Source organism: Macaca mulatta, chromosome 6 (genome assembly GCF_049350105.2).
Source record: "Macaca mulatta isolate MMU2019108-1 chromosome 6, T2T-MMU8v2.0, whole genome shotgun sequence".
Classification (NCBI taxonomy): Eukaryota; Metazoa; Chordata; class Mammalia; order Primates; family Cercopithecidae; genus Macaca; species Macaca mulatta.
Window position 1 is genome coordinate 34624053 of NC_133411.1, and position 25023 is coordinate 34649075.

The 25023-nt window shown below is 38.9% G+C and overlaps 1 long non-coding RNA gene across 1 annotated transcript in view; it reads right to left on the reverse strand.

Annotated features, from left to right (window-relative positions):
• LOC106998702 (uncharacterized) overlaps positions 1–25023 on the reverse strand; it is a 284294-nt gene that overhangs the window by 211843 nt on the left and 47428 nt on the right. Inside the window, exons 3-5 of the long non-coding RNA XR_003730277.2 lie at positions 20415–20558; positions 11758–11831; positions 10841–10947 (exon numbers count right to left, since the gene is read on the reverse strand). This is a non-coding gene — a long non-coding RNA (uncharacterized LOC106998702). The remainder of the gene's footprint in view (positions 1–10840; positions 10948–11757; positions 11832–20414; positions 20559–25023) is intronic.

Here is a 25023-nt window from a genome sequence, read left to right on the forward strand (position 1 = left end):
TAGAGTAATGAATGAGAGAGTTTAAAATCCAATGGAAAAAAACACAGACACACGCATGCACACATGCAGAAAGCATATGTATACATCTCTTCCACTTATTCATGCCACCGTAAGTTATCCAGGTTTCATTGTCTCAGAATGAGGTCACAGTGTAATGTAGATTCTACAGATGCGGCAGAAATTTAGTTTGTTTCTTTAAATAAGGTCTTGAAAAACTATTTGTGGAATTTATCCCAATAAATATGAAATATTTACAGGTAGAAATAGGAATGCAAATTTAAACTTTATAGCTCATATCATCTTAAATGTATAGTTTCACATTATTTTTGTGTATTTTTTGATTAGAGTTATTTTTATTATGAATTATTCTTAGTATTATGATAATACACATTTGGACAAATGCAAAGTATGCATGCCACAGTGCCTGTTTTGGAGTGCACTGATCCTGTATAAATTGGTTTAATGTTCAAGGTCAGCACATTCTACTAAAAGAAATTGGTCTCCTTCTCCATCAAGTACATTAATAGCCGCCTCTTTGTATTAGGCCTCAGATGTTTCAGCTGCTCTTCTATTTGCCACTGTCTTCTTTTGGAACTTCCTAAGGAGCGGGAGGCTGGGGGAAGATAGCTAATATTATTTCTTTTTTTCCAACTTTGGTTTTAAGTTCCAGAGCACATGTGTATGATGTGCAGGTTTGTTACACAGGTAAACGTGTGTCATGATGCTTTGCAGTACAGATCAATCCATCCCAAGGTATTAAAGGGCAGCATCCATTAGCTATTCTTCCTGATGTTCTCCCTCCTTCCACCCCCCATTGGCCCCAGGGCAACAGAGTTTCAGTGGTATTAAATGAAAGGCTACTCCTATCTACAATGATACTATACTTAAAAGTGAGAGATCCTAGAATCACTATGATCTCTTTATTGGTGTCTCACTTTGATCTATGTCACAATCTCTTCCCAGGATATCTCACCAGTCATTTGGGTTATGGTTAGGTCAAGACTCTTAGCCCACTCTGCAAAAACATCCTTTCCCTAATCCCATACCAGAGGGTTAACTTTGCACCATTTCCCCCATTTCCACTAAGTACAATATAGCCATCTCCTTTCAGTACACCAGGTCTCTGCTCCAGGACCCTACCCTCTTTGAATGTGGGTCATTCTGCACTTACTCTGCAACTGTTCCTTTGCCATTAATTCCTGGCCTTACACGTCAAAAATTATTTCCTATATGACTCTAAAGTGTCCTTCCTTGGCAACCAAACCATCATGAAGTGACTTAAGAAACTTCCCCTTCCCTGGAATTAATTCTATCTGAACCCTAGATGCAGATATCAGTCCTCATATTTGTTTTTTCCATATCCAATCAACTCCTGTGCATTCTGATTCTTTTGTCTAATTAAGCAGTCCCTAGTCTGCCAGTTAGTTCCCATGGCTAGTCAATGAACTCTAGATATGTCACATCTTCTCATCTCTTATTCTGGGCCCAGTTTCTTAAATAACTATGTAGTCAGGATTTTACTGTTCCTCCTGCTGTTTGCCTACCTTTTCCCTTTTTCACGTGACAGCTTCTCCAGATGCCTCCCACAGAATGAGTTCCCTTTCTTGCAACTGACTTACTCCCTGTTATGTACTGAATGTTTGTATCCTCCCAAAATTCACGTTAAAACCCTAAACTCTAATGTGATGGTATCTGGAGGTGGGGCCTTTGAGAGATAATTAGGGTTATAAGATGTCACCAGGGTGGGACACCTATGATGGGATTAGTGCCCTTAAAAGAAGAGGAAGAAACTGGAGCTCCTCTCGCTTTCTGAGCACACAAAAAGAAGATGTCACGTGAATGCACAGCAAGATGGTAGCCACCTGCAATCCTAGAGAAGAGGCCTCAGAATGAAACCTATCTTGCTGGTACATTGATCTTGAACTTCCCAGCCTCCAGAGCTGTGAGAAATCAATTTCTGTTGTTTAAGCCACCCTGTCTATGGTATTGTTATGGGAGCCTGAGCTGACCAAGACACCCCCTTCAGCCTCTCCATTAAGAAAACCCTGGGAATCCTTCCCTGCCTTACTGTGGCGGGCCAATTCCCCCTGACAATCATACAAACAGGCCTGCATAGCACTTCAAACATACAGACAAATTTCCACAGAGCTGCCTGAACGTTAAGCAAACAGTTAAACCTAAGGAAATCAGTGCCCAGACATCAAAGCGAGAAATAAAACACATGGTAAGTGGGAGCGTTGTATGGGCTTCTCCCTAACCTGTAGCAAGCCAAAATAAGGAATGTAAGAGACAGTCTTAACATTCCTAGTGCCGGCACCCATCTTGGGTCAACAAAATCTGAGACGAGGCAAGGTAACAGGCAGCTATATGAATAGATTTATTAGAGAGTCTAAGGCAGCTCTCTGGACCAAGCTGCAAAAGAGATAAGATAGAAATCATCACTCCGGTACCACAGTAAACAGGCCTTGAAGGTCCTGGAGCTCTCACAGCTTAATCGGACTTAGCTTTTTTTTTTGCCTCTGACCTTCTAGTTGAAACGAAATTAGTTACCAATAGATTTAAGTTAATGCTACACTGCACGTAGGCACATAACCCCAACCTATATAAGCACTAAGAAAACCATTAACACTTAGAATTGGTCTGGTGGAATTATCTCCAGCCTTCTCCCTGTATCTGGTTACAGCAATAAATTCCCTTCTTTCCCAGTTTGTCTAGTTCTCGTTATTGGGCCTTGAGAAAATGCAGCTGGACCCAGCTTGGTTCTGGGAACATTACTATTAACTACCAGGTAGACTGATTCTCTGCCTAGAGTCCGCGTAGAAAAGGGGTGAAGGAGAGAAAACTTTCCAATATCACCTCAATACTTTCTCCTGGGCATTCTATTTGAACAGTTTTCTTTGCTTTAATGTATAAATTCTCCCATGAGAAGGTGTGTGGCATTTCATCACCCCCATAGCTCTGCCTTCCACTAATCCAACCCTTCAGAGGCCAGCTGGGCTCACCTTCTTCAAGGAATGTTCCCTGATGGTTCTTTTTGTTTTAATCTGTCCATTGTCTAAACCTCTGTGACATTCCTGTTTATAACAAATAACTTAGAAATGTATCCAACTCATACATTCTCTTTTCCTCTTGGAACTTCCCAGTAGTCCTGTGCTCTTATCTGTAACACTGGAATGTTACTCTCAGTCAGCTGCTAATCTACCATGACCCCTCTATTACGCTTTTCTTTCTTTATACCATGCATAAACACATATATTCCTACCATTTTATATTTCTGGCCGCTTTTTACATTTCCAAAGTTATTTTAGAGTCCAAGCATTTCTTCACTTTCCTCAGCACCTCGGTGACTTCAGCGAACTAGGATAAAGTTTTATACTGCCCCTTCACCTAGGCCATTGATTTTGTTTTTACATAGCCTCTCCTTGAGAGAAATTAGTAGGATCAGTCTGGACCTCCCAAGGGCCCTTAATGTAGCCCCTGATTATCTCAGTTATTTTTCTGTTTTTATTTTTCAAAGAGTAAGAATGTGGGAACAAAAAATAGCAAGGGTTCTCTGGAGTGCATTGTGCCTACCCAGAAGTAAGAAAACAAAGAAAGGAAGGATCAGTGAGCCAAATACCTCTCATACCATTGTCTGTGTACCCTTTCTAGAGCCGGTGCTGAGGGTCAACCAGCACTCACTATTCCCAGGCCTAACATTCTGAAATGTAAATGCTTCCCCCTGAACTTTGGGTTTGGGTTTACCTAGTCTTCAGGAGCAGCACTACTTTTCTTAATTAGCTTTGGGAGACTAGATGGAAAAGCATTCTTCGTTTTCAATGTTTATTTTGTTTTGTAACATCATTTTACTGAGCTCCAACCTAGTAAGATGGGGACAGACAGGAAGAGTTTCTCCTCTTGAATTTTGGTCCTGCATGTGCCAAATCACACAATAAAATACACACATAAAACACAACAGATGTCCATAAAATATTCATTTGTTAAACAAACACTTTCCATGCATGCAAAGAGAGGACCATGCTAATCAGAGAGAGCGTGCTCTTGCATAAAACCAGTGAATGCCCATTATCATGATTGAGAAATCTCAGTATCAACAAATGTGCACTTAACACTTAGCCATCCACTTCCCAAGTATCCACTTTATCAAATATATGCTTAACAGTATGAGAGTTACTATGAGTCATAAATATATATATACGATAGGATCCCTATCCTCAGAAACATTATAAAGAAGCTTTACAATCTCATTGAGATGTGAGTCATACATGCACTGTACTATGAGGAAATTTTGTTTGACAAAATTATTATCAAGTGTAAAAATTCAGGGCAGAAACAAAGGTATGTTAAGATCTTCTCTACTGCCCTCCCAGGTCTGAACTACACACTGCTAAGAAGGGGAGCAGAGACATGATAAACCTAAGGATGGTTTATATTTAGCTTTCGAATGCATGGAATACAGGATTCCCGTTCCCACTTCTGCTTACCTTTAGTCAATGTGAAATTGCACTCCCAACGCTTATATCAATTTATCAAGAGGGGAAGGTAAGAAAAACTTATGAAGTGCCTAAAGAAAGCTGGTTGGGAAATCAACATTAACAGAGGATTTGCTACCCATGGTGTGCATTTTTATGACACTCTACAAATTCACATGCATGATTGGTCCTCCTAACAACACTTCAAGGTGGGCAATATAGGTATTATCCAGTTTTATAGATAAAGGAAATTAAAGGTCAAAGAGATTATCTGACTTGTCCACGAGGCTGAATGTATCCTTTGTGGTCCTGGCAGGAAACAGATGGCACATTTTACAGATTTGACTGAAAATAATTGAAGAGTAAAGCTAAGGGGGCCAAAAAAAAAAAAAAAAAAAAAAAAGATAAAGCACTCAGGGACTAAAAGCAGGGAGCAGGACTACACATCGAGGCCTGAAGAAGAGGAAATAATGTTCCCAGGGCCTGGTGAGAGCTGCCACCGTGAGAGGAGCTGTGTGGCAGAAGCTGTGGCCTCAGACAGTGAACACAGGTACTGCCAGAATTGTGACAATGCACGCCTAAAGCCAGTGAAGAAATACTCTGACCCTGTCCTCTTGTCACCTTCCAGTCCCCTGCCAGTACCTCCCATGTGCCAAAATAAAGCAGAAGCCAGAGAGTAAGGATCTCAGATGAGGCAATCAAAAAAGGTCAGCTTCCCGGGCACAGAACTGATCAAAAAAGGGTGGAATGAATCTGACGGATGTGGGGGACATACAGAAGGGCAGCATGCCAAACAGACATATCTACTTTCCTGTCTACAAATCCCATGCTCTTTTCCCTACAGGCACTACTGAGATACAGAGCAAACTATTGTTGTTTGAAAAAAATAGGAAGGAGACTTCAGTCTTATTGAGATATGTATTTCTGCAGGTTAGGCTGAAGCCTCTGCATGTCCCGATGCTCGATGGAAATGGAGGAATCCTTTCTATCTGGACAGAAGTCACACTTTGTAGCCTGTCCTCTTTAGGACATAAGCACATTTTCATTTCTTCAAAACTGATACAACTCCCAGGGAAAATATATGATTGAGTTTCAGCATAATGTTAAGCTCTACAAAAACAAAAACTGAAAAAGATGATGGCAGATGGGTTAGGTATTATATATGACAAACTGCCAGAAAAAAGAAAATTTATACTTTCATAGGACAAGAAGTCTTACAGGTAGTATATATTTTTTTCTGGGAAGGACCTAAAATGAAATGATAGAGAATGTGGTAGTAATTAAGCCTACTTCACATATTAATCAAGCAAAATAACCCTTTTTTCAAGAGTGCAGAAACAGATTTGAAACTCAACACTTTCAGTCCTATTGGCATCCACTGTACAATTGTATTCACTCTGTTCAACTTTTGCTCAAGTGCCTGCTTATCTCTTCCATTCTGGTTCTCAAGTGTCTAAAAATTCCTTAAGTTCAGCACAATCCTTTCCAAGTATTAGCGGAAAGATCACTACAAAGTGTTAAAAAAAAAATCCTGAGACTCTATTACCTTAGTATGAATACAGTTTATCAAACTACTTTCCTGCTTTAATTAGAGAACTTTACACTACAGAAAGAAAACAGAAGAAATACTTTCAACAACAACAGAAAAGTAATGAAAACACCGTAAGCCTTTGAAAAGAAAATAGAGAAAAGAAACTCTAGACTTGAAGAAGAGGTTGCAGAATATGGTGGTGGAGGCGGGACGTGGACACCTGTGGAGGACAAACTTTCTCGTTTATTTGCTCAGGGCAGGTCCTACACAGCCTCTCATTGCGGTGGTAGAGCCCTTCTGTGACTGTTCCCAGGTGCTCTTACTCAGCAGACTAGTATTTGTGACTGTACTGAAAGCTGAGCAAACTGTCACCGTGTGTTTCACCTTCCCCACAGAGCACTCTGGCTTTTATTCCTTAAAGAATTCAATCCAGTTTCCTTTAGATAGATTTCCTCTACGCTGAAACTAACTACACTTCCTTCCACTGCTTAAACCATGGCCCTGGCTTATCCACTGCCACTTCCAAGTGTTTGTTTTCTTTTCCCCCAGAACAATGAAGACTGCAGTGAATTCTAGACAGTGAGCCCAATACCTGAAATACCCTTTATCAATTACACTATTTGGCAGGCTCCAAAAGAGTGACAAATACAATCTTTCCTTTAGAAGAAAATTAAAGAATAAAGAACATCAAGGGTATCTAATGAAAATAATTAAATAAACAAAACTGTTCAATTTTATAGTGACGCAGATGTAATAATATGATCAGCCTTCTGTGACCTATTTGCCAATTAGGGCAGAGTCGCGATGCCTGAAATAGTAGAGGGAATTGGTCAACATCCTTACAACTGAATTGATATTTTGTTTTGTTTTCCAACTAATGTGTTTTTAAATAGACCAGAGTATCATGCAGGGTAGTTGGCTAAAGCCTGAAGGTGGCTAAAGCCTCAGGGGGAAAGGGCTTTTCACCCTGGCTTTTCTTCTGCTCACAGTGTGTGCATGAGAAAATACTGTTATCCACCTAGCTATCATTCAGATAAAACTCCTGGGTCAGGTACTTTAACCCAGGGAAGATGTCTGTGAAAAGACCGTCATTATATATTTTGACTAAGGATGACCTGATTTGGTATAGCCCAATTTATCATCCCACAGTGTTCTTCAATGATGCAACATTCCCTCTGTGTAAGCTCCTCTCTAAAAGAATTTGACAGTCATGAGATACTAAAATGTCAAAAACTCTCTTAAAACAATGTTTTTCAATGTTAAGAAGTTATGTAGTCATATTACAGAAAATCCCATGCCTACTCATTAATAAGTATCTTAAATGTTTCCTACCTGCATTCATACATTATTTTAGGCACTCAATACAACCTGTTAATTTGTTTTTTAGATTTCTATTTTCTACCAATTAAATGACTCACAGGTGCCAGGCATTGTGTTAGGTACAGTCTCATGTATTTTCTCCTAAATTCATCACAGCAATCCTGAGTTAGATATCACCTTCAAGGAGACCTTGCTATGGACACGGGGGATTATTATTACTAAGATGCAGGTCTTGTGCTACACAAATACATCATAATTAGATTTTTAAAGATATCCAATTCTTAGCATTAAAAATGTCTTTGCAAATTTTTTGACCAAATAGTCCCTCACCATTGTACCATTTTTTACCCTGTTTCTAAAAATCATATTCCTGTGGTATCAACACATGGCAAGCAGATCTACTCTAGTGCACACTTATTCCTGGTGAAAATCTTGTAAATGCATACTCTCGGTCACAAGATTAAAACGCATTAAATGACTTGGCCCAAATTCAACACTTATAATAAAAACAGCTTGATATACACAGCCTAGTGATACTGAGACTCTTACGTCACTTTTATATATAACGACCACTTTTCAATTTAATGTGCTAGTGTGCTCCATCAACCTCAGAAAAGTGAAATGTATCAGTATTTTGTAGGCCCTTCCAAGGCAAGTGTAAGGGCTATAAATGAGCAGAGCTGAAATACAGGGTCTAAGATGTTTGAAGGTTAGTGGGAGAAGTGTTCTCAAGAGCATTTTACAGGCAAAAACATGAATAACTCAATGAAACAACAGAGATAAATAATGCTAATATATTCATGGCCATAGATGAAATTAACTGGCAGAACCTAAAATGCATCACAGTGGTATCACTGCCAGTATTATCCTCAAGCTTTTATCTTCCTTCAACCTCTATTCTACAGAGATCAGATTAAATCAGCCACAGTGGAAATTCAATTTAACTCAATAGCATTGCTGAATAAATCTGATTACTCACCTCTTTATCTTTTGATACCTGGACCATTATTATTACCTGGGCCTCAGTCATCTTTTATTTAAATTAGAGGAGATTCTGTTTTGGCTTTCAGAAAGTTTAAGACAACTCATCCAGGTTAAGTCCTCTTACTTAACAGCATATTGCCTCATTTTAAGATAATTTTTCCACCCTAAAAAGAGACTCTCTAGGTAATGGAGATTTCTGCCTCCTCTTCAGATCTACACTTAGTATCTTTGTAGATCTGGCATGCCTCCATGAATCCCTTTAAATGAAGGGTGATTTTTAAACATTTTGGTTTAGACTTGGGGCAGAACATACTCTATTCACACATAAAAGAACGAATTAAATTTTAGCCCAGGATACTCGTAGATATAAGACCTACAGATTTTGGCAGTGCCAGCGAGGTATATTCTTTAGTGTCTCTTTAAATCTTTCTTAATGTATAAATGACATTTAAAAGCCCCCTTTTCATTGCAGTTGGCAGAGTACCTAAGACCGTAACAAGTTGCTTCCCCAGTAAATGTCATTTTCCCTTAACCACAGGGCTATAATTTAAAAACCGTAGATTTTTTTTTTTTAAGAGAAGTGTTAAAAAAAAAAAAAAAAAAAAAACCTTCTGGGAATGAAGCCTAGAATTTCCCATGTATGAAAAATAGGAGTTGTTACAGAGTGGGAGACTGGCTAGAGGCCACGAGCCTAGAGTTACTGCCTTCAAAATGGTTTTTCAGACCGATATACCAGAGGGAGGAGTCCTACGTCTACACTCGCCATGGCGACTTATAGGGAGAGGGAAACGGCAGGTGGCAAGAGCTTGGTGCAGGGCAATAGTTAAACATACACACTTTGGAGTCAGAAGCCAGGTTCAAATCCAAGTTCTACCACTTGTTTATTTGTGACCTTAGACAACTTAGTTTAAGTTTCCCTATTGCAAAATAGAGGTAATGATAGCACCAGTGAATTAGTTTTCTATTGCCGCATGACAACTGCCACAAACTTAGCAGTCTCTGTGGATACAAACTTCGTGACTTAAAACAACACAAATGTATTCCCATGGTTTCTGCAGGTCAGAGCCAGTCACATTTTAGTGCATATATATGTATATGCCCAGGGTTTCACAGGCTGAAATCAAGGAATTGGCTGGGTGCATGCTCATCTGGAGACTTGACTAAGGAAAGACTCACTGCTAAGCTTTTTTGGGTCATTTCCTTGTGATTGTACGACTGAGGTTTCTGATTTCTTGTTGACTGCCAATGGAGGGGTCATTTTCAACTCCTAGAAGCTGCCTGCTATACCTGACATGTGTCCCTCTCCACAACACAGAAGTTTGCTACATTAAGACCAGCAGAAGAGTCCCTCTTACACGGACTCCTCTATGAATTTCTTCTTTCTCTATCTTTTTTTTTTTTTTTTTTTTTTTGAGATGGAGTCTTGCTCCGTCGCCAGGCTGGAGTGCAGTGGTGCAATCTCGGCTCACTGCTACCTCCACCTACCGGTTTCAAGCGATTCCCCTGCCTCAGCCTCCTGAGTAGCTGGGACTAACGGTGCCTGCCACCACACCCAACTAATTTTTCATAGAGACAGGGTTTCACCATGTTGGCCAGGATGGTCTTGATCTCCTGACCGTGTGATCCACCCACCTCGACCTCCTAAAGTACTGGGATTACAGGCATGAGCCACCACGCCTGGCTGAATTTCTTCTTTCAAGATGGGCCCAGTCCCTTTTAAAGGCTCACCTGATTAGGGCAGGTTCAAACGGAATAATTTCTCTTTCGATTAATTCAGAGCCAACTGATTAGGGATCTTAATTACATCTACAAACTTATTTCATCTTAGAAAGCAACAATCATAAAGTGATAGGCTTCATATTTGTAAGTCCCATGCATGCTCAGGTGGCTGTGAGGGAGGGAGGATCATACAGGGCATATACACAAGGAGGCAGGAATCTTAAGGGTCATTTTGGAATTCTGTGTAAGACAACAAGCTTCAAAAACCCTTAGGAGGATTAACTGAGTTACAATAAATATAAAGCATTTAGTGCCTGAATTGCTATGTAAAATTTCCCATTATTTTTTTTCACAGACTGGATTTCTTAGGAGGGTATGGAAGGTCTAAATGACCTGTCCAACCACTGTGTTCCTGTGCTAGAAGTTAGAATTACACCTAGACCTCTCCTGATCTATTCAAGCTTTTCTTCTTCATGCTACATTCCTGATAGCATTTGGCCTAAGATGATGATCTTCCTGGAGCATGCTTCTCCCTATAGCTGTTTCTTCTGCTTCTTAAGCACCTATTTCAAAAGAAATAGTACTTCGTCTTTTTCACCTTGAATCCATAGGTAACAAACTTCTTCCTCATGGGGTGCTGCTACTGGTGGGCTCTTCCATTCGGTCCTAAAAATATGCACAGGGCTGGGAGGAAGAAGTCACGCCACAATAACCAAGCTGCAGACTCTGTTTGTATAAATCATTGCAGATGTACAGTGCTGCCTTAGAAGGGTCAGCCAACTAGAGCCAAAAACAGATGGTATCTAGAAAATACCTTGATTTAGAAAAGGTTGCAGTTTCCAAAGCCACTTCTCCTTCCCTCCAAAGTACAAATCAGTTTGAGCCTGTAGGTTGACTGGTACTGTCAGGTGACCCGGTCCACTAAAAAAATACAAAACTTCCAGTTAATTTGGGGAACAAAATTCTTTACTTTGATCTCATATCTAATTAGATTCAAGAGCACATTTTGCATTCTGAAGGCTGAGGCTTGCTTACAGTGATGTACCAGATCTCTCTTTTGTGCACATCCCAGCAGGAGGTATCTAAACAGAACTTTGATAATAATAATAGTCAGTAATCCCTCCTTACCTGGCTGCTCTCCTCCTTGGTGAGTCACTGATATGCTGGAAAGACATGCAATGGCAGCTCCTGGAAGGTTTGAAACCACTGGGTATAGAGTTTCTAGGGGTTCACACCCAGTGCCAGTGGTGTAAGTACATGTGAGGGGAAGAGGATGTGGAAGTATAGTAAACATTATGTCTATATGATAGAAAAGTTTGAAATCATGTGCTACTACTAAGTGTCCTTTATCATGTTATTAGTTTACTAGGACTACCAGAACAAACTACCATAGATTGGTGACTTCAACAGCTGAATTTGTGTTTTTTACAGTATGGAGATTGGAAGTCTGAGATCAAGGTGTCAGCAGACTTGGCTTCTGAGGCCTTTCTCCTTTGGCTTGCAGGGGGCTTTCTTCTCCCTGTGTCTTCACATGGTCTTTCCTCTGTGCATGCACACCCCTTGTGCCTCTGCCTCTTCCTAAAAGAACATCAGTCGCAGAGGCATAAGGCCCACCCATATGACCTCGTTTTACCTTAATAACCTCTTTACATGCCCTGTTTCTACATATAGTCATATCCTCAGAAAATGAAACCACAGATAAGGGAAGACTACTGCACATTTGTGACTTACCTAGCCATTACTTCATTAAATGTGAAAACAATGTTCAACCGCATATCCTCACAGGCATCTTCTTCACAGTACCCCTGAGAAAACAGTAAATATGTATCTCTTCTTGAACATTACAGTGATGGAAAAGTCACTTCCCTGAAAGTCAACATATTCCACTTCATTACTGAACCAGTCTGTATATTACAAAGGCTTTCCCATTCATTGTACTTACAGCCACCTCCTATAGCATCTAGCCAATGGTCTTGATTATGCCCTTTGTAACCACATAGAAGTTAGATCTTTTAACTTTCCTTTCTCTGGAGAACTTCTATCAACATTTTTCTTTAGTTTTATGTTCCACATTCTTTTCGTTTGTTTTTATAGGTCATGCTACTGAATAGTCTAGAACAATAAGAACAGAATATATAAGGATTGTGAAACTTTTTGAGCTAGAAGGAGCCAGGGAGATTATTTAATCTAATCAGCATATTTATCATGGGGAAAAAAAGAGTCCCAGAGAACTAAAATATACACATAAAGTTATATACATAAAACATAACATAAATGTTATATATATATGGCTTCCAATTTTCAATGCAGTAATGTTTACATTTCTGTGTAACACAGGGCGTATTTTTAAATCTTTATTTAACAGATGAGAAACTAAGACTCAGTGGGTTTTTATAAGGAAAGAGCTTGAATAGAAGAACAGCTTCCAGTTCAATATTAATTGACTAGTTCATTAAAAAAAATCAAAATCCTTCCACTGAAAATTTGACAGTGCATCATTGAGAGGCCTACACTAAAAAGGGCTTAACTGAAAAGAACTGAAGGGGCTATTTACAGAGTAGTGTTGAGTTACAGGAAAAAGGGAAACTGTGATGCATCTAGAAACTAGGAAAAGTGAAAAGCCGTTACTACTCTTAGGTCTGAAGGAGCAAGGGGAGAAACCAGGGTTTATTCCCAGCAAAACTGGAGGAAGAAGGGGTCTTACAGGGTCATCTGTTGCCAGAATGCTGTAAAGTCGGGAGAACTGGGGTAAACCTCCTGGACTTCTTTTTCATCTTGCCCTCAGTTTCTTACTGGTGTCTCTCATTAGCCAAATCTACAAAGAAACCAGGAGCAAGGGAGCTTGTCGGTATACAAGGAAGATAAAACAATGGGTGGAGCAGAGAAAATAACCAGTGCAGGTTGACAGTAGAAGGATGTAACCACCAACAGGTGCTTCCCGGCCACTGCACAAACAGAATCAATCCACTGAGACCATGGCACTACAGTAGAGAAAGAAAGAATTTTATTGACACAAGGCCAGATCACATGGAACTAACGTTATCACTCAAACATCACTTCCTCCTGAAGGCTCAGAGATTAGGGTTTTTATGGACAATTTGGTGGGCGGGGGGCTAGAGAAGAGTACTGCTGATTGGTTGGGGATGAAATCACACGGGTATAGAAAACCATCCTCACAGGCTAAGTCTACCTCTGGGTGGGGCCACAGGACCAGCTGAGTCATGGATCATGAGTCTGGGTGAGGTCAGTGAGAAACACCTCAAGAAAAACCAATCTTAGGTTCTACAATAGTGACGTCATCTATAGGAGCAACTGAGAAAGTCACAAAGCTTGTGATCTCTGGCCACAGGACCCCTGAGCAGTAAGAAATTATGGAAACTATGCCTACCTCGTTGCAGAATTCAGGCCCCTCCCATAATCCTATACCTGTGACTTTTCATTAGTCTTATAAAGGGAGTATTTGGTCCCTGGGTTAGTTTCAGGGAGGGACTATTATAATTCCTCCCAAAGTTAGCTTGCTGTATGCTTAGGAATGACCAAGGACAGCTTGGAAATCAGACTGTTGTAATTTTGCAAAGGTGGTCTTAGGGACATCAGTAAAAACAAGTGCTTTCAGCTAGGCTCTCTTTTTAGCTAGTAGTTAACTATCTGATGCTTTTAATAGCCTTAGAAAAGTTGAAAGGATAGGGATATACATATATATAATATTCTAGAATCTATAAATACAACTTTTGAAAGAAAAAAGAAAATGTATTTTTTGTTAAAATCACATCATAAAAACAAACTGCTAAGGTGTCTAATATGTCTCTGTTGATAAATGAAACTCATCTTGTTTCTTACCTGGCCTAAAATGAGCGGGCCTGCTTTAATATATTTAACACAGCCTACAGTTCTCTCCTGGATCCTTGTCAAAATCTGTTGTAAGCACCTTATTGAGCTTGAACTTGTCCTAGAAATTAGTTAGATTTCATTTTCAAATACAAAGTTTTCTTTTTTAAATTAAATAGAGACCTGGTCTTAATATGCTGCCCAGGTTGCTCTCAGACTTTTGGGCAATCCTCCTTCCTTGGCCTCCCAAAGTGCTGGGATTTCAAGCATGAGCCACCATGCTCAGCACCGTTATGTCAAAAAGTGTATGTCAAAGCCACCCTCCTTCTATTCTTCCATCCTATACTCTTTTCTGGCTTTATGGATACATCTCACCCCCAAAATACATGGATTATTATTCTAGCTACCCTAGAATATTAGGGCTTTTTGACTTCAGGACTGTTGACATTTTGAGCCAGATAATGCTTTGTAGGCAATAAGGGTTAACCTGGCATTATAGCTGTTTAGCAGCATCCCTGGCCTCTGCTCACTAGATGCCAGAACTGCCCCGCTATGATAAGCAAAAATGTCTTCATACATTGCCAAATGTCCCTGGGAGGTAAATTGTCCCTGTTTGAGAACAACCTCTGTAAATGCTGGAGAAAGGAAACCCAAGCTCAAATTCATCTGGCTGTACCCAGGCTCCTCCAGCTGCTTTGTGTTTGCAGTGATCCTAGCTAGCTCAACTAAGTCCAAATAAAATTAGGCAAAGACTAAAACTGTTTAAAGCAGAGAAATCAATTGAACCTTGTTTTGTTTTGTCAGCCAGCAAGAGAAAAACCTACAGCCAGGTGCTTGCTTAAGACCAAAAAAATAAATTTCATACACCAAATCCCACAAACTCTAAAATAAGGCTTTATAAGGTGTCAGATTGTGAACTGACTTTCCCTAGTTACAATCTCTACCAAATGGTTTTAATGTGGCTTGTAACTCAAATGTTTAGTCTGAAGGAGTCAGGGAAGAACTGAATCCTCACCAGAATTGAACCGAAGCCTTTCAAAGAGCTGAATCACCTGGCTGCATGAGTCTCGGCACAGACTGAACTGTTGCCCACAAAGAGGAAGCTGGGACTTTCAAGGGATTATTTTGAAGGTGACTGTAGGGGAATGTAATACAAGGACATCTGTGCCTTCAAAACCTTGTGAAGCTTTCCCCCCACAAGGGCATTGTTTTAATTTATCTCTGTGATGCAGGCAATCTTCCTAACCTAAAGTACTGGAGATAACTAAGTTCCACAGTTTTTTATCTACAAAAGAATTTAGTCGGGCAAAACACCCTTGAACAGCCATCATCCATTCCCATGGGGGAGGGAGAGTGAGTTCTTCCTTTCGATGAAGCACTACCCTGAGGAGTAGAAGACTGAAGAGTAGGAAGGAATCCTAGAGAGATTCAGTGCAATCACGTACTTTTCAAACTTCTGCTTGTGTAAGAATCACCTGTGAGGAACAATGTAGTATAAATGCAGATTGCATGGCCAACCCACAAAATTCTAATTCAATAGGGGCAAGATAGACCCGGGAATCTGTGTTTCAACAGGCATTTTTGAGCATGAAGCATACGGCAAACAGATCCTGACCAGAAACACTGACCTCAACCAACTCTGTCATTCATTTTACAAATGGAAACTGAAGCACAAGCAAGTGACACTAGCAGATTAAAAACAGTACCGAAAGGAGAACCCAGGTCTCCTGGGTGTGCTAGTCAATGCTCCTTTCTCAGCGTCACCACAAAGTATATTATCTACATCCCATAATATGATAAGTAACAACACAGATCCAAATACTGTATCATTACCCAAAAAGCCCACGCTAGGAGAGTTCAGGCTGCAGACCTTGCTTTTAGAACCGGTGAGCTGTTCATGGATCCAGGAAAGCTACTCTTTAGGAATAAAGTCTGAATACATGACAGGCTTGTGCTGCAGCTGGACTAGGAGCAGATGCCCTATGTTTTGCAGTTTATGCTTTATTATAATCATGGGCACCAGGGGTAAGAAGCAAGTCATATAACTGAGGTATTGCCTCCAGAAATCCTACTTGTCAGCTCATGACCAATCATGGGTAACTTTTCTCTTCCTTGGGGTCCTACTAAATGAGGTATCTGTAATGTACTCTATTAAATATTTGTAAAATTTTACTCAATTGGCATCATATCAAACACTTTTTGTTGTTCACTGATGCATTAGTTACTACCCTTACAATCACTTCATAAAAGGCTTTAACCCCATTAATAGAAAATAATCACATTTTTTAAAAAATTAGTCTTCTGAAAAACTCAGTATTGTGTCCCAGTTTAGTACACAGCAGTAATTTAAGAATAAAACAGCAAAATTTGGACCAACATTTGTTGACTCAACATGGCATTTGGCCATACTGAATAATGACTTCACAAAAGGATCTCATTGGCTGTCACCACATCGCCCTTGTGTAATTATTGCTCACGCCCAATTTGTTTGTTTGTTTAATCAACTGCCCTATCTGATGACTCTGCAGAATTTGAGATGATATTTTCCAGAAACCAAAGCTGCTCTGAGTTACAAGATGGTCACACTTTTTTCTAAAAATAAACTAATTTTATCAGTGGTCTATTCTACTTGTTCCCTTGCTATTGGTCAAGGTATAGAAGTAAAAAGAAACATGACAAGTGATAGCAGCTGCCAGACAACACAAATTTTTCATCTAAGCATCCTCACTGCAGGGAAGAATGTGTATCCTTTTTTACAATTTTGAAAAGCATTCATTGAGTCTGTATCATCTGCAAACAGAGAGAAATAAGATGCTTCCAATTTCTCATTATGTCCATTTCAGTGGAAGTAGCATGGAGATAATGAAAGATGCTTAATATTGATTGTCTTTCAAATGTGGAAATTACTGTTGTCCACTGAGAAGTAAATGTGGTGAGAAAAGCTGTTTTCAGCTCATAAAGCAGTGGTTATTATTTCATATTTTTATAGAGTCCTTAATGCACAGAGTGCTGACAATATTTGAAGTGGGGCCAAGCAAATCAAATTTCTGGTCCAAAGCAGGCAGATTCCAAATGCAGACCCAATCCAACATGAAACCAATGACACAAAATCAACATGGTATAGCTTGGGGTGATTGCAAAGGGAAAACTGTGGGAGGGGAAGTGGTTTCAGGAAGAAAATAAGAGGGATCTCCCTAACATATAATAAAATAATAGAAATCCTTTGAATAAGCCCTGGAGTCTTAAAGTGACTTGTCCAAACCAGCATTTTCTTCAAGAAGCCTTTCATCTTTTACTTTCCCGGCAGATAAAACAAATCCACTCCAGTACAATAAATTAAGTGTCAAGTGTACACATATATAATACATCTAGACATGGGGGCATTGATCCCTAGACACAAGTCACTCCATCCTCATTAGTTATTGAACTGAAAGCCTAGAGAATGCCCTTATGTAAAGGTGTAAATAATGCTTTTCCTCTGAAGCAAAAGGAAAAAACCCTGTAAATGGTGGAGGTTCTTTTGAAGCTTGTTAATAAATCAATCCAAGAATAGAGCTCTGTGTGTACAACATGATCAATCAAAAGCCACACAGAAAATAGAAAAAAAAAAAAAAAAATCTTCCAGACCAGTGCCAGAGGCCTTATCATAATTGCTTCCTGACAGATGCAGTGGATAAACAAGCTCAGGACAAGGCCAGTCAAAGGCTGCTCCAGAGGCCTTGTTTCTTGTTGCTCTAGGTATCAAAATAGGAAGTAAATAGCTGAGAAACAGTTCTGAGAATTGCCAGGAGGAAGTGCTCCTTCCTCTCCCTGCACTTGCTAAATTTGCTTATCTTTCATTCTCTCAGTACAGCCTTCTGCAAGCTGCCTGGGACCCATTAGCTGCCCGGGACCCCTTAGCCAAGACTATTTTTTCCCCGTCTGCCTTTGACCTAATGCCATCCAGCTGACCAATCCCCTCTTCTCCTTTGCCAACAAAATGTGATTACAAATATATATATATATATAAAGACACAAACAAACCCCATCAATTTCCATGCAATGGACCCCCTAAATAAACAAACAAACAAGAAAGCAGACCTCTGGGTAAGGGAAATATCTACCATAATGTGAGAGGAAACAGCAGTAAGGCTGGGTAGGTTCCCTGCACCAGCCAAACGGCATCTCAGCTTGACTGAACTACTTCATCAGGCTCCCTAGGAGTAACCAATAAACAGCTCTGGAGCTCATTAACTGTCCAACCTGGTGTTGGTTCCTACCAAAAAAAACCATGTAAACTTATTTTATGAGGAGCCCGGATTTGTGTTACCACCTATCAGATGATTTCTAATACACCATCAGCAGCCTGGCACCTGACACTGACATAAGGCTGTTCCTGTATGTATGCCCACAGAGTGTTAATGCATCTGGCTGTGCAAGTCCTTCTGTGAGCCAAAGAAAGCTTGTGTATCCACTTGGTCGCCCCTGCTTGGCTTTGCACGTCCTATTTCTAATTCATGTAAAGGGGTTCCTAATGTCAGTCCTAGGTCATCTGAGTTCCATTTAACCCAGGATTTTTTTATATGAAACATAAATACTTTAAATTGGAGGCAACTAACAATTCACAATTGTCTCAGAGAAGTGGGCTAGCTCCCTGAGATAGATACAAGGCCCACCTTGGTTTCTACCTTGGCTTTCAATTTCTCAACTTCTACAAAATATTTGACACTGGATTGTCTTTCAAATGACTGTATGCTTTAAAACCACAGAAAACCTGGATTTTTTAAAAGGCATCCAATTATGCTGAGGTTTTTGTTTCTTTGTTTTTTTTTAGCATAAAGAGGACAAATTATTGGATGACATACCTATTTTTTATTTTCTTTTCCAATTCAGCAAATTATTCTTTAATAAAATTTATCAAAGGATCAACTTTTATAATAAAGAAGCTGAGAACATCATGGTTTCTTTCGGTCTCCTTTAAGGCATAGATGGAAAGAGCATTTGCATTGCCTTTTATGGAGTACTCATATGATGTGACAGCATCTGAGGTATTACTTTTACAATGTTGATCATATAAATATTTTCTGTGGCTTTTCAGTGAACTAATCACATCTAACATCACATTAAGGAAGTCATTTTAGAAGGAGCTTCATTTATAGAGAAAATTTCAGCCAAAGTGTATGCAGAAAAATTATTAATATTATGATTTGGTTGAAGAAGCAAAAACACATGCTAAATCAGTCTGAATTTCATAAATGCAGCTCTATGGGGAACAAGAGAACTCATTTGGATTGAATATTTAATTTCCTACACTGAACAGTTAAGAATTCCTTCTTTTTTCTCCACATATTGCACTAACCAAAAAATACAGGAGCCTTTCAGTGGACAAATTCTGTATCCTCTTGGAGGAAAACCAAACTTACTGAGGGTCAAATGACAAAGCAGGAATGAAAGTCTCTAGTAAGAGCCACCACTGAGGACTTGACAAATTCAGATGTCCACCTCCAGTCCTTCGAACTACTGCAAGTGAGCAGTGACTTAGGTAAACAGCAGAAAGAAAAAAGTAACAGCTCACAGGCCAGTCCTAAACATACACATTGTCAATCCATAAATTATAATACAGCTCTATTTCTCTTCTTCAACTGTTTTCTACTCTTTCTTTCCATTAGTAAAACTCATTCTCATCGTTCAGAGTTCAACTGTGCAAACAAGAATGTGAAAATGTAATACAAGGAATTTAGTTACATAGGTGATACAAAGGCTAAGAAACAAAACAGGGTCAAGGTATAGAAGTGAAAATAAGGTAAAGTAATCCAGGGATTAGCAAAAGCAAGCAGCTGCCACCACTCTGAGCTGTAAGATCAAGTATACAACTACAGCTAAATAACTAGATTGACTGATTAACACCTATTCCCAATTATGTAATGGAATCCATCTAGCCATATTTTTTCATTTTACATATCAGCCCTCCACATCCCACTCTCCCTGGTGAATATTTTTTTTTAAGAAGAAGATGAGTTTGGATAGTGAATGACTTCACAAGTGGTAGTACTTTGTCCTCGATGAATTAAAAATCTTGAATCCATGTAAACATAATTCTCCCGGAAGAATGCTGTGGCTATCAGCATCAGTGGTCTCTTTCTAAGCCCTAATAAGACAAGTTGAGGAAATATGAAAAGTGACATTTTCTTCCACTCAGTCAAAATGTAGAGTAAAGGTTTACTCATCTTCAATTTTTCTGTCTAGTGTTTTAGCAGTTCAGACCATTGCTACAAGTTTCTTTCACCTTGAGAAGAAATAATGTATTTTAACCTCTAAATTAAGAATGTTGGCCCTTCTTTCATTCTGGAACCATTTGCTGTAAACCCATAACAGCAGCAAGTACCTTGTCTCATTAACAACACAATAGGGCCTCTCAACCTTATAGATATATCAGTCAACACTCACTAAGTATATCAGGTCAGACATGCTGAAGTAGAAGCTCGACGGTCAACACATATTTTAGCATTCAATTTTAGCGTGTAAATTAAAATCATAATGAATTACTCCATTACGATACTGTCGAATAGCATGATGCTTACAAATGAATTCCAGTGAATCCGATTGGGATTTCTTCATGGTCTCCACCCTGGAAAACCAGCTTGAATTCTTGTATGTGGGCCAGATTCCAAGAGACATCATAATTAGATCCCAGAAGACTACATTGCAGCTGAAGAGGATGTCCCCTGCGGAATATATGGAGGAAAGGCTGGCCAAAGCAATGTTCACATTCATGCAATTATCCAGTTAATTGCACAAGGTAAATGGAGTCATATAATTATGGCTAAGTTCATACTAGGATTAGGCTAGCCCTGAACAAAATAGTGTATTTTGAGAAAGAACATAATACTGAAGCAAACTCTCCATCAACATACCATGCTTCATTTCCTTTCGCAACACTCCAGTCAAAGTTCATTAAAACAAAGGTTTTAGCAGATCTCAAGGCATAATGGGAAAAGTGACCAAGCTTAGGACATGACACATTTTGACTAACTCTATTTATCTCCCATTGGCCCTAATGTGAAAGACTATTTGTGGACATTTAATTATAATCACTTGCACTTTCAGAGAACCAACGAACCTGAGGTTTTAAATAAAGGAATCCAGTAGGGGATTCTTGCAGCAAAATTATGAAATATAGGAAACATTCAGAGGCAGGAGTGAGAGGGAGGAAGGCAAGAACTCATCCTTTATTGTATTTTGTCTAAATTGAGCTTTGTGCCAGGTGTTTTTGTTGTGGTGATCCTGGTTTGTTTTTTGTTTTTATTCATGTTACTGTATTAACTTAAATTTCCAGCTGAACTAATAAAACCTTTTACTGAGTGCCTATTACATGCTAGAACCTATGAGCCAGATGCCAAACATTTAAGTTAATACAAGTTCTTGACCAGTAGTAAAATGAGAAATAATTTTTAAACACTTCAAAGAAGCAAATCCATATTTTTATATACTTATTTATTCTTTTGACATCTTTCAAAATAAAATTTCAGCTATAGAAGGTGAAAGGAAAATCTAATACTATTTCAGTAGATTTCAACTCAGATTTCATTGTGTTAGGTAAAAATTTGAAATTTTTTCTTTTTTTTTTTTTTAACTGGGACAGGGTCTCACTACATGTTTCCCAGGTTGGTCTCAAACTCCTGGGCTGAAGCAATCCTCCCACCCTCAGCCTTCTAAAGGGCTGAGATGATAGGCATGAGCTACCGTTCCCTGCCAAAAATTTGAAATTCTTTACTTCATTTGGACATTGCAATCTGCAGATTTAAATTTGTTTTTTCTTTGTATAATTAAAATAGCATCGCTGCATCTTACATAATTATTGTTAAATTTATCTTAGTATATAATAATTTCTAATAGCCTTTAGCCTTCTTTATTTAATTTTAAATTTTTTCTTATTTATTTATGTATTTATTGAGGCAGAATTTCGCTCTTGTTGCCCAGGCTGGAGAGCAGTAATGCAATCTCGGCTCACTATAACCTGCGCCTCCCGGGTTCAAGCGGTTCTCCTGCCTCAGCCTCCCGAGCAGCTGGGATTACAGGTGCCCAGCATCACGCCTGGCTAATTTTTTGTATTTTTAGTAGAGATGTGGTTTTGCCATGTTGGCCAGGCTGGTCTCGAACTCCTGACCTCAAGTGAGCCACCCACCTTGGCTTTCTGAAGTACTGCGATTACAGGTGTGAGCCACTGCGCCCGGCCATTTATTTATTTATTTATTTCAAGACAGGGCCTCCCTGTTTCCCATGCTGGAGTGCAGTTGAGACAGCCAAGTAAAAAGGGACCCCTGGCAGAACCTCCAACCAGCCCGCCACTGGGAGGAGTGTGCACTGGGGTGGGGCCTCAGGAAGTTCATGCCCTTTGCATCTGGGAGGAGCCTGGCCTTTCTGATCCAGGGTAGTAACCTGCCATTCAATCTATGAAGCAGGAAACCAGCTAGCAGGACTCTCACTTTCCTGAGAGTCTGTGTTTCCCTTTTTTCCCTTTCACCCAATAAATTCCAGTTTTCTCACTCTTCAAAGTGTCTGCAAGCCTAATATTTCATGGCCATGTGACAAGAACCCGGCTTTTAGCTAAACTAAGGAGAAAGTCCTACAACACAGTTGTGTGATCATGGCCCACTGCAGCCTGGATCTCCTAGGCTTGAACCACACTCCCACCTCAGCCTCTCGAGTAGCTGCAACTATAGGCACATGCCACAGTGCTCAGCTAATTTTTTTATCTTTTGTTTTTTGGTAGAGATGGGGTCTTCCTATGATGCCCAGGTTGGTTGCGAACTCCTGGCGTCAATTGATCCTCTCACCTCTGCTTCCCAGAGTGCTGTGATTATAGATATGACCCACGCCTTTAGCTTTTGGGGGGAAAAACTGTATCATTGTTTGCACAAACATAATGCTTGGGGTATGCAAGAAAGTAAAACATGTCATGTCTTTCCTCCAGGGCACTACAAACATGGAAATAAAAAGTTTAAGCTATTTAACCTTAAAATTAAATTCAACCATTTTAATCACTTATTTAATTCTGATGATATAGAAAGCATTTCTATCGATATTTTACAGCATCCTAATAGTAAATACTTGAAATAACGATTTTAAATGTAAAACAAAGAAGTACCAGTCAAAAGAAATTATTGACCAACAAAAACTCAGAAAATGAAGGCAGCATCACTTATATTTGTTAACAACCTACCTGGGAAACTAACTCAAAGGGATTTTAATAGGCTGGAGTTTTAGCCTTTGTAAGAATGTATTTAGTGGATTTGAAAACCAGTTAATAACAAGAAAACTGTTCAATAAAAATGCCACAGATATGGCTTATTTTATCCTACAAGGTTGTAAACCCTTTCAATGTAAGTAGCATGTTTACTAATCTTTCCATATTTTCCGCAAAACCCAGTACAGATCTGGAAAAACAGTAACGGCATACTAAGTGAATGGCAAGAAAACGCTACTTCTTTTGCGTTCCTTTTTTTTTTTCTTTTTTTATTTTTTGAGATGGAGTTTCACTCTTGTTGCCCCGGCTGGAGTGCAATGGTACGATCTTGGCTCACTGCAACCTTTGCATCCCAGGTTCAAGCAATTCTCCTGCCTCAGCTTCCTGAATAGCTGGGATTACAGGCATGCACCACCACGTCCAGCTAATTTTTGTATTTTTAGCAGAGACAGGGTTTCACCATATTGGCCAGGCTGGTCTCAAACTTCCAACCTCAAGTAATCCACCCGCCTCTGCCTCCCGAAGTGCTGGGATCACCGCAACCAGCCATATTTTGTTTTTTGAAAAAGAAGAGTGCTAAGCTGATTTTAGTCAGAATATACTGAATATATGCCCAATAAATACATTCTTATATTTTATGAAAAAACACATTTTCTACAGTATGAGTAAATTATTTTCTATATTCTTTCCAGAAACAGTTGCTCTGAGAAATAGCTATTAATATAATTTATCTCTAAAATCCTAACAAGTATGACTAGGACCTGAAAATGCACATTATCTGGTTATTGCAAATTATTATCAGTACTAGCCAAAAATATTTAATAATATCATCTTAAATTCATATAATGTTTTAATTTTTTCAATGACTATAGATTTTACTTCATTCTTATTTTTAATACTATTATAAAAAGGAAAAATAGTATTTCAATTTTATTGTTTCTACTTGCCTACAGTACAAGGAGATTAACTCAAATCTAAAAGTTTCAAGGTTATTTGATAAAACTTGGACTGAGTCCAGATTTACTTATGATTTTCCAGTCAAACCAAGACTTGTTCTAGTGCCACAGTAACAACGAAATTGATGCTTCCATCTCCCAGAAATATGGCTGTGCTGTGATCCATGAATTTTAAATTAGAAGTAAATCTAGGTAAGACATAGCATTGGGTTGCTTTGTATATATACACATAATTACTGAATAAAGAGGCCCATATTTCGGGTGTGCCTCAATATTACTGTTACTATACTTTGGCATCAACTATGTGTCAGAGGCTGTTTTAAGTGCTGGAGATACAATAGCAAGCAACATAATCTATGTTTATAAGTCTACTTTTAAAGGGAATTTACTTTTCAAAGAAATAGGAAATGAATGCAATGCTTAATCAATAAAGTCTCTTCAAAGAAAACACTCCAAGTGAAATCATAGACCCTCAGGACTAAGAGTTTGCAGATCATGTAGTACAATGATTAAGTCAAAGAGTTAAGACCTGAAGTTGAAAATTCAGAAGCAATGGTTTATTTTTTATCTATATTTTAAATAATTTTTAATGGGATAATTCATAATAATCTTTACTTCTGGTAACCTTGAAGAGCTAAAAAGAGTATCACAATAGTAACAAGATTAATACCTACCAAAATTAAATAAATATTTGGGGAGGAGAAACATTAGTAAAGCAAGTATTAAACTACTTCTCCAATTAATCCCATTTTATTATTTCATTGCCTAGTGAGAAGTTAAAATTGTAAAAGCCCTTTTCCCCAGGAAGCTAAATGTGCCTTACTATAATGGCATTTAACGTTGTGCTCGGGAGGCAAGGTGCCCATGATATCATTCAATAGACAAAACAGAAAAAAGAATTTTATAGTTAAAGATAAAAGGTCAGCTACTTTTATTCACTTTTTAAAAAATATAGTATGACTTATAGTCAAGTGGACATATTTAAGA